At 34.7% G+C, this 12,725-nt stretch overlaps 1 pseudogene; it reads right to left on the reverse strand.

The window, feature by feature from the left end:
• Positions 1-7,878: 7,878 nt before the first annotated feature.
• Positions 7,879-9,465, reverse strand: LOC109449536 (large ribosomal subunit protein uL15 pseudogene; annotated as a pseudogene).
• Positions 9,466-12,725: the final 3,260 nt, after the last annotated feature.

Consider the following 12,725-nt stretch of genomic DNA (forward strand, 5'->3'; position numbering starts at 1 on the left):
GCTGCTATTATGATTTAATTAACTCTGAAGGAAAAGCGGAACAGGAAACTTTGTGTTAAAGCAGTTTAACTTTGAGTAACTAAACAGGGACAAGTTGGCTTTCTCTGCTTTCTTTACATAGCTACACATAAAGGGATAAGACCTCAAAAAAAAAAGAAAAAAAAGAAAATCCTAAAGTGAAGCAGTGAATTAATGTAATCTTGTATTTATAAAATTATTGTGAAGGTTTATGTCTCTTAAAGTCAGGCTTAAACCAGGAAATGGCTAACTTTCTATAGTATTAACTGTAGAAAACTAAAGTCCTAATTTAACTTTTATTTATCTTGCTTGTAGACCTTACAAGTTGGAGGAGGCAAGATAGGGTACAGAAAGAGTATATGTTGTTCAAATATTTTAAAAATTATTATAATGTATTAAATATTACAACTGAATAAGCACTTGTTATTCTTGGTGTTACTTCCATTGTTATATCTAGAAATATTGTCTCTTCTTTAGGTAAAATTAGGGTAAAGCCTCTTGTTTTGTATAAAATATGTTCTACTCAGCCAACTACTATGATAAACACTCCTAAAGTATTATAGGCTTTACATAATGAAAATTTATTTCTGGCTAATATCACAGTTCAAATCAAAGAGTTTTGTTCCACAGTGTCATTCAGAGGGATCCATTTTGCTTTCAAGGGGAAGTAGCTGTTTTGATCATTGACATTTTTCTTAAAACGTTATTTGCTAATTATTTTTATCTGATAATCAAGCAAGTTAAAATTCTGGCTCTGTTAAAAAAAAGTACTTGAGAGAATAGCTATCTTGGGACCAGGCCTATTCTTCATGTGGGCAGTCAGTTGGAGCCCCGGATTTGAGGTGTGGGTGCCTGCACTGCGGTGGTGGTTTTTGTTTCTTTTTCCTTTTCCTGAATAAACTGCTCTTTTGGTGGGGAGAAAAAAATACTTACAATTCTAAATAAGATCTTTTCTTTCCTAGGCTGTATTTTCATTGTTCTGATTCTAAAGGAGCTATGCTCATGCAGAATTAAGAGCTTTTCCCCTCTACTCTTTAAGAGAGAGAGAGAGAGAGAGAGAGAGAGAGAGAGAGAGAGAGAGAGAGAGAGAGAGAGAGAGAGACAGAGAGAGAGACAGAGAGAGAGACAGAGAGAGAGACAGACAGACAGACAGACAGACAGACAGAGAGAAAGAGAGAAAGAGAGAAAGAGAGAAAGAGAGAAAGAGAGAAAGAGAGAAAGAGAGAAAGAGAGAAAGAGAGAAAGAGAGAAAGAGAGAAAGAGAGAAAGAGAGAAAGAGAGAAAGAGAGAAAGAGAGAAAGAGAGAAAGAGAGAAAGAGAGAGATTGGTTTCATTGAGACCTGTGTAGTTGCAGAAGACTCCTCACTCAGAAGGACACTGCACCTTGGTTCTGCTACTGGCATCTTGAAATTCTTAAAAATGTTATCTTGGAACTTGTGTTTTGTAAGTTAAGTTGAAAGGGCAGTGGATCATACACACGAAAGAGGCTTGATGTGCATTGTGTGTGCCCCCTTCCCCTTCAGTTCTATTATATCAGCCACACTCACAGTGTCTGGTGAGCACAGAATTCCCACTAGCTTTATCAGTCTAGTGGGTCCTCTGCAGCCTTACTGGATCCTCTAGTTCCTGCTGGCAAACAAAGGAGGAAAGACAGAGCGTAGAATGGGGAAGTTTTACATTTAATTTAAAATAATGTAGTCTAATCTAATTTAATATTTAAAATTATTTTAGGATCCATCCCTCAAAGTGGCATATGTCACCTCTGTCAATGTCACTGGGCAGATTTCAGTCCTATACTCTCAACTGGACCAACTCCATAATTTGGGGGCCCAATAAAAAATGAAAACGTGGGGTCTCTTTTTCAAACATTATTAAGAATTTCATGACTGTGGCAAGAGAACATTAAACCAACACAAGGCCTTTTCAGTGTGTGGGCCATATGTGACTGTACAGTCCACATTCCCATGAAGATGACCCAAAGTTTTACTTAAATTCCAGGGAAATTAGGAAATGTGTTCCAACTATGTATCCAGCAGTAAAAGGGAATGGTGTTTGGTAAGTGAATTATCAAACAGAGACTGTGGTAACAAATTACTACAAACTTAGTGGCTTGAGTAATACAGATTTATTATTTTACAGTTATGGAGGTCAGAAGTCTGAAATGGGTCTTAGTGGGCTAAAATCAAGTGGTTGGCAGAGCTGTGTTCTTTTCTGTAAATTCTAGGGGAAAATCTATTTACACGCCTTTCTAAACTCTAGAGACTACTGCATTCCTTTGTTCAAAGGTCATTCCTCCCTCTTCAAAGTCAGTGTCTTTCTGATGGTTGTTCCCTAGTCATGTTTCTGACCATAGCTGGGGGTGATTGTAAGGACCCATATAATTATATTTGCCCACTTGGATAACCTAGGATAATCTCATCTGAATGTCTTTAATTTAATAACATTAGCATCATCCCTTTACCATGGAAAGTGACATATCCACAGGTCAAGGGGATTAGAGTATAGATACTTTGGGAAGCCATTATTCTGCCTACCATAGTAAGCATATGGCATTGTTTCAACTTGTTACATCATGAAATTCAGTATAACATATTCTTTTGGTGAATTCTATCCAAAGAAGTTTAGTTTCTGTAAGTAATTATTCCTAATTTAAATAATATCACATCATGGAAATCATGGGCTCCCGTGATGGGTCTGGTGCCCTCTTCCCTTTATATATTCTCCCTAAACTGTTTTCCTTTATAAAAGCATATAATTGCTATTTCTAAAGACTGTCTATTAAATCACCCAGTCCTAGATCGCTTTTTCTACTTTTGTTATGACTAATTTTATTTCTAAAAGGAACACAAATATTTGAATTACACAAAGATTGCGTAACTGAAGTTGAATCAAGGTAGGAGAAATAAGAAGGAAAATATATATGTATATGTATACATACCAATTCAAAGAGTTAAATCTAGTACTCATAAGTTATTTTTCTTGAAATTATATCTTTATGTTAAATGCAGTTACTTTGAATTCTGATAAAATGCAGCCTGCCAACTCATGAAGAAAAATTTTAAAGCACTTTTATTTGGTACCCCCAAAAGCAAAAAGTACAGTTACTTTTTTCTTATTTTTTAATTAGTAGCAGCAAAATTGTTCACTAGATTTTTAGAGGCATGTTTAGACAATGCAGTAGGGTTCAGTGAGAGAAAAATTACATTTTTATTCTCCTCAGGCTACTTTGATTTAATTCAACTATTTCTGAAAGAATGAAAATCCCGTTTGGATGCCATCTGCTAGATTTCCACTATGCTGCATTTCTTGTTCCTTTATTAATAGGAGAATTTGGAGAAAGGATGAGGGTTCACATTTGAAAAAGGAAGAGAGAAAATGGGAAGAGCAATTCTAGACATTTTATTTTACCTCACCTCCCCTCAGCTGTGTGGGGAATAATAATGGACACTCTGTAAGATAAATTCACCAAGTACGGTCTCTGGTAGTGGTTAAAACGTACTTGTATGAGAAGAAAGATGCGCTTTAGGTGCAGGTGACATCTTAGATCCTGTTTGTTTACCAAGAAATTTTAATAGCATTGGACCAAAAAAAGAGTAGAATTTTTGTTTGTGTACTTGTGTATTAGAATAAATCACTTATGTACTTGATTATTAGTCAACTTTTGCTGACTTATGCAATAATAATAGGTAACCCTAACACCTTAGTAGTATATAATAACACTAATTTAGTTCTTGCTTGTTATATATCTGTGGCCGTCAAGTGTTTTGCCCCTTCACTGTATGCCATTACCTTCCAGAACACAGACTGATGGAACATGCTCTTCTTATGGCAAAGAGAAAAGAGCAAGACAGTTGGAGGAAACAGACACAGCACATTAAGCGTCCTCTAAAAATAGGCTTGTACCACTTCTGGGTACTTTTACTGACTGAAGTAAGTCACATGGACACACTAGACATTGGAAAGGAAGTGTATTACACTTACTGGATGGTAATGTAAATCACGCAGCAATGTGTCATGGCATGTAATCTCTAATACCAAAGGAGAGAGAAGCAAAAGATTTGGAAGCCTAATGCAATCAACCACACTTGTAAACATAATTCCTAGTGCAAAGCAAGCTTTTTTTTTCTTTCTCAAACCACTGAGTTCTTCAAATTATATCTCTTTTACTTTAAAAATTACATAAATTAGGGTAGAAACATTTGATATTGTACTGTTTGGGGTAATTACAAATTTAAAGAGATAGTATGAAATTCCAAGAAAGCTTGATTGCAATACTACAATTTTTTTTTTTTTTTTTTCTGCTAAGGGAGGAAAACACTTCAATCAGAGAATATTACTTTCTTATTTCAAGCTGATTCTGTTTTTCTTTAGGAATGTATCACTATTTTATTGCATATAGTTATATGACCAACTAAGCAACGACATTTCTCAGGATCCCTTGTAGCTAAGGTAGTCAATTGGATATAAGTGGGAGTTGACAGATGACACTTGAGAGAAACTCGTTAGAAGTGGGACAGAGGGCTAATGTGTACTTTTATGCCACCACTACCTTTAATTTCCTTCTTCTTGACTAGGACTAACACCCAGAGGATGAAGCTGTGTAGTTATTTCGGCCCCTGACCTTGAGGATGAAAGCTGAGAGCTGAGAATGTTGGAGCTAAACATTAGCAGTGTTTGTACCTTTGCTAGCAAGATGCAGCCTTCCTATCAGTCTTGGAGTGCTTAACTTCTCCTCAAGTTTATATAGACAGGTCGATATAAACTTCAGTTTTGTTTGACTCACCATGATATTATATTTCTCTTACTAGCAGCTGGGCACAATCACTATATGGTACAAGACTTAATTAAGGAATATTACTAAAAATTGAGGTGAGCCCATTGTAACTTTTCTGACAGAGACCTGTGTGGATATCTAACTGGGAAATAAGATGATGTAGAATAAGATCCCAAAGAGAACATGGCAGGATTATGATGTCCAAGACTAGGAGGAAGACTGGAACAGCTAGTATTCAGCCACATGAGTAAAACTAAAGAAATGGTATTGCATTAAGTAATACACGACTGCACAAAGCTGAAACACTTTATCTGTAATAATAGATATGGATAGATACCTCTTTGAACAGAAACAACTCACACAAATCCACATGTGCAAATAAATAAAACGTTCATATTTTTGTGGATAAGTAGTGTCATATCAAATAGACTCCTCAGTAACACTTACACTGGGACACCATAGAACCATGAGTCCTTAGTTAAGTAGCTTGATATAAGGCATGTTTTCTCTTATGGGGCATTTGATCCTACTGTCAGCCACTTGCTTTACTTCCAGAGACTTCTTAACAATAGCTACTTCCAAACAACGGGAACCTTTCGAGTGGTTCTATTGGGAATGAGATTGGGGCTTGTAAATAAACAAGTGCTTTAGTTTTTTGTTTTGTTTTATTTTGTTTTTAGTCTACCATTTGTACATTTTTTTCCTCTTAGTTCCTATTAGATACATGATCGATAATAATAATAATAATAATAATAATAATAATAATAATAACAACACTACTCACTCAATTCTGCAGAATCTCTGTTCCAAGTAACCAAGATCCTTTCCAAACAGTAGACTAAGCAGGTACACTTCAGTGTTTCTTAACTCCTGTGATGTGCTGTTTTTGTTCACACCAATTTTCTCCTTCCTCATTTATTCATCATCACTTGAAGGGAGCAAATCTAAGAGGCCTCTTAATTGCTGAAAGTTTTAACTTTCGAAATCTGTCGGAGTAGGTATCTATAATTTAATATAGATTGAGAAAAAGAACACAAAAGAAATAGTCTCAAATGGTTATGTCAGGAAATCGCATAATACACGGGGATAATTTAAAGTAATGCAGGTGTGATCAGCATACATAAACTAATAGGTCCACATAGATTGTAGACAACCTAACAATTATACAATTAAAACATATTTTAATTAATTATAATTACAGAGAGAGAGGATTTATGCTAAACCTCTGCTTTGGATTCCAAAGTCAGAAAAAGATTTCAAAGTTTCCAATGGAAAATTGGAAATATTTGACTGGTTGAAGTTAAGAGAGTATTATTAGTGTACATGGGCTTCCTCATGAAGAAGGAGAAGTAGGAAGAGGAAGAAGAGGAGTGGGAGGAGAAGGAGGAGAAAGAAGAGTATATGTAAAGTTTCATTTTAAGCAGAGGGTGAAATGAACAAATGTTGGAGATGAGCAAGGAAAAGTTGGCTGAAAATAACTATTATTTTGAGAGTTAATAAAGGGCTAGACGTTAGCAGCTGGCTAGAGGCATACAAACTAGCATGTTTTGGCTATTTGAATACTTACATCAATTTGTATTGACTAGAATTAGAAATTCACACTTTGATATTTTAAAGGGGTATTGAACTAACACAGTGCTTGGATAGCATTAACATCTGATTTTTGTGGAGATGTTCAGGTAACATCTTGCTTTTTTAGTGCATTTTGCTGTTTTTATTCCAATACTGAAATACATGATATTTTTGTATAATTCCCAAACAATGGTACATTAAAAATTATTACATAGATTTTAAAATGGATATCTTGCTAATTAGTCAGTAAAACATTTTAAATAGTTTTTAATATAAAGGATTTGATGTTTTCTTTTTGTTTGTTTCATATATATTCCTTTATCTTCTAGGGGAAGTGGAGTATTTTCTTTCTTTTTTTGTACTTCAGACTTTTCCTCTTAGAAGTGTATCAATTGCATTCAAGTTCTTACAGTTAAATTTGTCCATTTAAAGTTATTTTCTGTATTTACCTTGCTGATGCTACTTAGTGCATAATAGCTATCTTGCTATCTTGTTGAAATAGAAATGTCCACAGTAGACTCTTTTTTCCTTTCAGAAATGATTTCAAGCATGATAAAGAAATAAAAAAAGGAGCCAGCAAAGCACTTGTCATTTTTTTTTTTTTTTTATAAGTGCTGCACTTGTTCCTTTGAGGCATTTGGGAAAGGACTGAATATATATTATTTGATTTATTTTACAATTGCTTGGAGTACATTTGGTTTTGTGTATTTTAAACAGAGAGACAGAAATGACTTGATAAACAATATCCATCAAAACAACTTGGAAACCACTTAAGATGTTGATCTTTATATGAAGTCAAGATAGCTTTTCCATCCAAGTAGCTTTGAGTACTTTTGCTAAAAGTATATAGAGGGAAGGAGATGAGGAGGGCAGTAAAACAACGAAGGGAAAAGGTTTAAATTGGAAATATGACTTCAAATATTATCAGTGCCTTTCAAAACAGATATCCTAACCAGTAAGTTCCTATTTGATAGTAATAAATGTCAACATTTGGTCTGAAGCTAAAGCACTGTTGAAAAGCTCCAGTGGTTAAATATGAAATTCTGCTTCAAATAACAAATTGCAGACGTTCTAATTGATTCAAAGTGTCTTGCTCAAAGGAGATACTCAATTTATGTACACTGAATTGCTTTATTACCTTTCAGAAGAGTAACTAGGACTTTCCATTTTAGAGTATTAGTGAATTAGCTTTGAAATCTACCACAGCAAATGCTTAACAGCAACTTACACGGACCAATAAAGGAAGAAAGGCATAGATATTGCCACAGTAAAATAACATGAAGATTTAGGAAGTTGGTAGAGAATTAGCCCATCTGAAATTTGGCTAAAAGACAATGACAGGCGCACGCGCGCGCGCACACACAGACACACACACACACACACACACATACCTCCTAAAATAGTAATATATTCTCTGCTTTTAAACATAAAATAGCAATATGTCCTCTACTTTTTATTTTTTTAATTTTTTTTTAACACTTGTGACCATTTAATGACTTTCCCTTCATGTGGTTTCAAGCTACCAAGACATAGGTCCCCCCAAGACCCTTAATCTTCTCCTCAGCTATTCTGCTGAGGAATTTGGCCTTCACGATGACAGGCTGCTTTAGGAGGTCTCTCTTACCCAGAACTTTGCAGTAAGTAGCTCGATTGCAACACATCAATGATAGGAGCAGCTCCAGCCTTGTTTTAGGCAGCACTTACCCGTGTCTGCTCACTGACCAAGGTCCACAGTTTATCAAGATCGACAGTTGGGCAGAAGCTCTGATTCCTATTTAAGCGATAATGCCTCATGCCAACTTTCCCAAAGTAATCTGGGTGATATTTGTCAAGTGGATCCTGTGGTGATGCATGCCAATGCCTCCAGCGTTACCTCAGTCCCGGGGTGCTTCTGTTGCTTGCCAGTGTGGCCGTGTCTATGGATCACGTGGCCCCAAAGTTTCCAGGTCTTCCTCAGTCTTGATGGCCTGTCTGCAGCAGAGAGGAAAGACTTTGCAAAGTCTAGTGAGGTACCTGTTCTCTGCTATTTTAAATGGCCATAAACAGCTACAAAACTTAGTTTTGAGTGATGAGAAAAGTATTGTTGAGCCAGTGCCCTGAATTCTAATCCACCCCCCTATTTATTTTGTTTATGAGGATATCCCATTTTTTAGCCTATTTTGTGGAAGTCTGATAGACTTAGCTCATGTAATGTAACTAGTAAATGGCCCAGCAAGTTAGAATGACAAATCCATATGCAGTAACAATTGTGTCTAATAAGAACATGAATAATCATGATCAGAGGGGATAAAAGAAACTCCATTTTTTTAGACTAGAATCAGAGTAGAGCTTGAAGCAAACCACCACTGTCTACAACCATCACAAAGAGCCACACTGCCCTCCATCACAAATCTATTTGCAGTTGCTGTTGTTTATCTCAGTGTGTTCTGATGCCTAAACCAGTTCCCCTCCTGGACACAGTAATTCTCCAAATGTTCATATTAAATCCCCACTGAACTTTCGCCCATGAGCAGCAGGCTAGATTAGGCCTAGATTAAGGATAGTGGTCGCTTAGTCACCCACCAGATGACAACATGATTTCTTTTAAAAGAGTAAGTGTGGTTAATTTTTGCAAATCGAGAAAATCACATTTTAAATGCCTTGTCTGCAGGCCATTTACAGCTGATTTGAGAATGAGCACATTGCTGTAAGGCTGAAACTTAAATCAATGTTAAGAGTATACAGATAACTTATAGCACTGATCGTACTGCCTTGTGTAAGCTAGAAGTAGGCTATAGCCTTGATTATATTCTTCTGTAACCTACCCCCCACTTCACCTCTCTTAACAAACAAAACACACAATTTGTGGAGGGAAAAAAGGAACAGACAGTGAGGGAGTAAAGAATAATGAAGTTATTCCAACTGCTTATTAAAAAAAGTTACCTGTTATCTCTAGGTCAATATTTTCAATGGATATTTTTAAGTCTGTGTCTTATTCAAACTCACAGTAGTATTAGGTAGTATTAATCATTCTCTTTCTCTTGAAATTACTTTTCCCTTGGCTTCCATGAACAGTATAGTCTTCTGATCTACCGTACCTGACAACTTTCTGGTTCATCCATGCTAATCTTTACTACTTTCTCCTCCTCTTTTTAGATTTTAGAGGTCCCCAAGATTTGGTCCTATTTATTATCTTTTCATTGTATCTTTTCTGTCTTGGCGATCACGTTTAAACCTGTGGTTTTACTTACTTTTCAATTTATTAATCCCAAAGCTAACTTCTGAATTCTAGAATCTTATCACCCACTTTCTACATGGCAACCTCATTTGGACATTTCAAAGGGAACTCTATTTCATAATACCCAAAGTTGAACTCAGTTTTTTCCTTAGATACCATGCCCTACTCTAGCATTCTCTGTTTGAATGCATGAGATCACCATCCATCAAGTTAAGCAAGTTAGAATTCTGAGGTTTAAATTATTCCTTCTTCTTTATCTCCCATACCAGATACATTTCCATGGTCTGCATTTATATTTTCTAAATATGTGCTTTATCCATAACACCATCACTCTGGTTAAAGGCTCTATTTCACCTGCCCTACTACAATAAATTCTATCCCATTATCCCCCTTCCTGTCTTAACCACCTTGAATCTGTTCTCACATAGAGTTCAAGGTGATATGTTTTAAATATAAATATATTTTTGTTATCCTCTTGCTAATAATCTTCCAGTGATGGCCCATTGTTCTTGAGATAAATATACATTCACGATTCAACCCTTGATTATTTTCTAGGTAACTTTATACCATTCTTCACCTTTTTTTCTGTGCTTCATCTATATTGGCTTTTTTAAATCTGAGTATTCCATTTTGGTCTTAGTACTCATGCCATTGCACCATGAGTGCAACCTAGAACAATATGACCTCATGAAAGTTACCACCTTCTCATTCATCATATCAACTTCATTGTCTCTCCCTGAGGTGAGCCTAGTCAATTGCACAACTTAGAAATAACCCCATTATAACTTCTCATAACTTAGAGTTGTTTCCCCAAATATATATATATAAACTAGATGATGAGCTCCTTAGAGTAACATTCATGTTTATTTGTATTCACCTGAGTGATAACCTAGTGCTAAAACATACGTATCAGACACTTGAGAAATGCTTCCAAGTGTCTAAAGAACAGACCTGGTTTATTTTGTATATCATCAAGCTGAATTTCATCACTATAGTCGTTCCAAATTACCTGTGTTCTCCCACATTTCCACATAATAATTTTACTTTAATAGCTTCTTCTTCCAATGTTGCCTCAATATCTTTTATGATCTATGAGGGAGCACAACACAAGGTTAAAAATATGGTTTGTGAAGAAGGCTGCATAATTCAAATGACTTGTCGTCTTTCCAAACTTTGGGATATTTGGTAAGTTTATTGTTTAGAGTTTTAGTCCCCTTATCTGTAAAAATGGGGATTAATAATATCGATTTATGAGATTCTGTGAGGACTAAATAAAACTGTCCTTCAAAAGCCCTTAGAACAGCAATTAGCACAAGCTCAGTAACTATTAGCAAATGTTCTCAGTCAAATTTTTCATGGATATGCAGGGAAATATGGATGCAGATGCTCCATTTTTGAGGGATTGGTCTGTGCAAAGAGTTCTGTAATAGAAACTTGGAATCTATCCAAAAACCTGATATACGAAACTGTTTATTTAATTTTTTGAGTAATGATGCAGCTCTCATAAACTCTAAGGAGAATACAGGAACAGAACATTATCCTAGATCTTCAAGTACTTCTGAAGGGAAAAATGACAAAATACTGGTCAACAGTTCATCTTTAGTATAAATGCTTAACTTTTACGCAGATGGTTTTAGTTCTAGTCTTGCCTTGGGTGTCAACTTACAGTAAAAACTACTTAATTGGTTTCTGTAAAGAACATACTTATTCTAGACTTGATTTTTAAAGAGGTTCTTCACTTTGATGAGGACTATTACAGTTTCAGAATTTTTTAGTTCATATCAATATGTTTCCGGAAAAACTATTACAAAGCAGGAGATAACCAGAATAAGAAACAATTTATATAACAGTTGAATTGTAATAAAAAATGATAGCTATTTTGCATCTTTTTTATCTGGTTGTTGTGAAAATTATTGCTCATCACAATTATCTTGATTTTTTTTTGTTGTGTTTTAAATTGCTTATCATATTTAATTTGCTCTGGCACAGAATTATCTATTGTAAACCAAAAGTAGAGATGTATCGGAAAATACTTAATAATTCCCCTTGTTCTAAATTTAAATGGCATGTAAATCTACTGTAGTCATCAGTTGGTTAGACAATATCCCTTTATCTTTTATGGCAGAATTCTAGCTAATAGGCAGCTTCAAGCATCTTTCTCAAAAGTAGAAACAATATGAAAAATGAATGAATGTATGAGCACTGCCACTGACTCCATTCGGGAGATTTTTGTCTCATCCTGAGTACTGCTAGATACCAGAAAGTTATAATTTTAAAGAAGCGTATAAGCAATAATCAAAACAATCTCAAACTGTGGAAATATTTTGAATGTTATGATAATCCTGTTAATTTATATTTTAATACATATATAATATGTATATATACATGTATACACATATATATTAATTCCTAATAAATTCATACACATGGACAATTAACATAAAAAATAGCTAACTTCATTACTAAAAACCTGTATGCAAATTTAAAGTGATATAATTTTACTAGAATATTGAAAATATTGGAAAGGATTATAATAGTCTGAGGAGAAGAAGGTATTTGTAACTATGTACTTACAAACTCAGTTCATGTACATAATATGACCAACTAGAGGACAATTAGAAAATATATATTAAAACATTTTAAATGTGAATACACTTTCACTCAATTTTTTTCACTCTTAATAATTAATATTGAGTATTTTTGCTAATAGGAAAACACTATATAAGAAGATTTGTTTGTAATAAACTTTTTATTACAGACAGTTTTAGATTTTTTTTGGAAATGTTAAAGATAGAATTCCCATATAGTGCACACCCAGTTTTTCTTATTATTAACATCTTCTTTGGTGTTGTAAATTTGTTACAATTAATGGACCAATATTTCTATATTGTGATTAACTGAAGTCCATACTTTATTTAGATATCCTTAGTTTTTACCTAATGTCTCTTTTCCATTCCAGTTCCTTCTAAGCTACCACAGTACATTTAGTCAGCATGTCTCCTTAGGCTGTGTCTCTTGGCTGTGAGTCTCAGACTTTCCTTACATTTTATGACCTTGACAGTTCTGAGGAATACTGTTAAGATAGTTTATAGAATGTCCCTCAATGAAGATTTGCCTGATTTTTATTTATTATTTATTTAATTA

The sequence above is a fragment of the Rhinolophus sinicus genome, chromosome 17, assembly GCF_057876585.1.
Source record: "Rhinolophus sinicus isolate RSI-liver-muscle chromosome 17, RSI-T2T, whole genome shotgun sequence".
Taxonomy (NCBI): domain Eukaryota; kingdom Metazoa; phylum Chordata; class Mammalia; order Chiroptera; family Rhinolophidae; genus Rhinolophus; species Rhinolophus sinicus.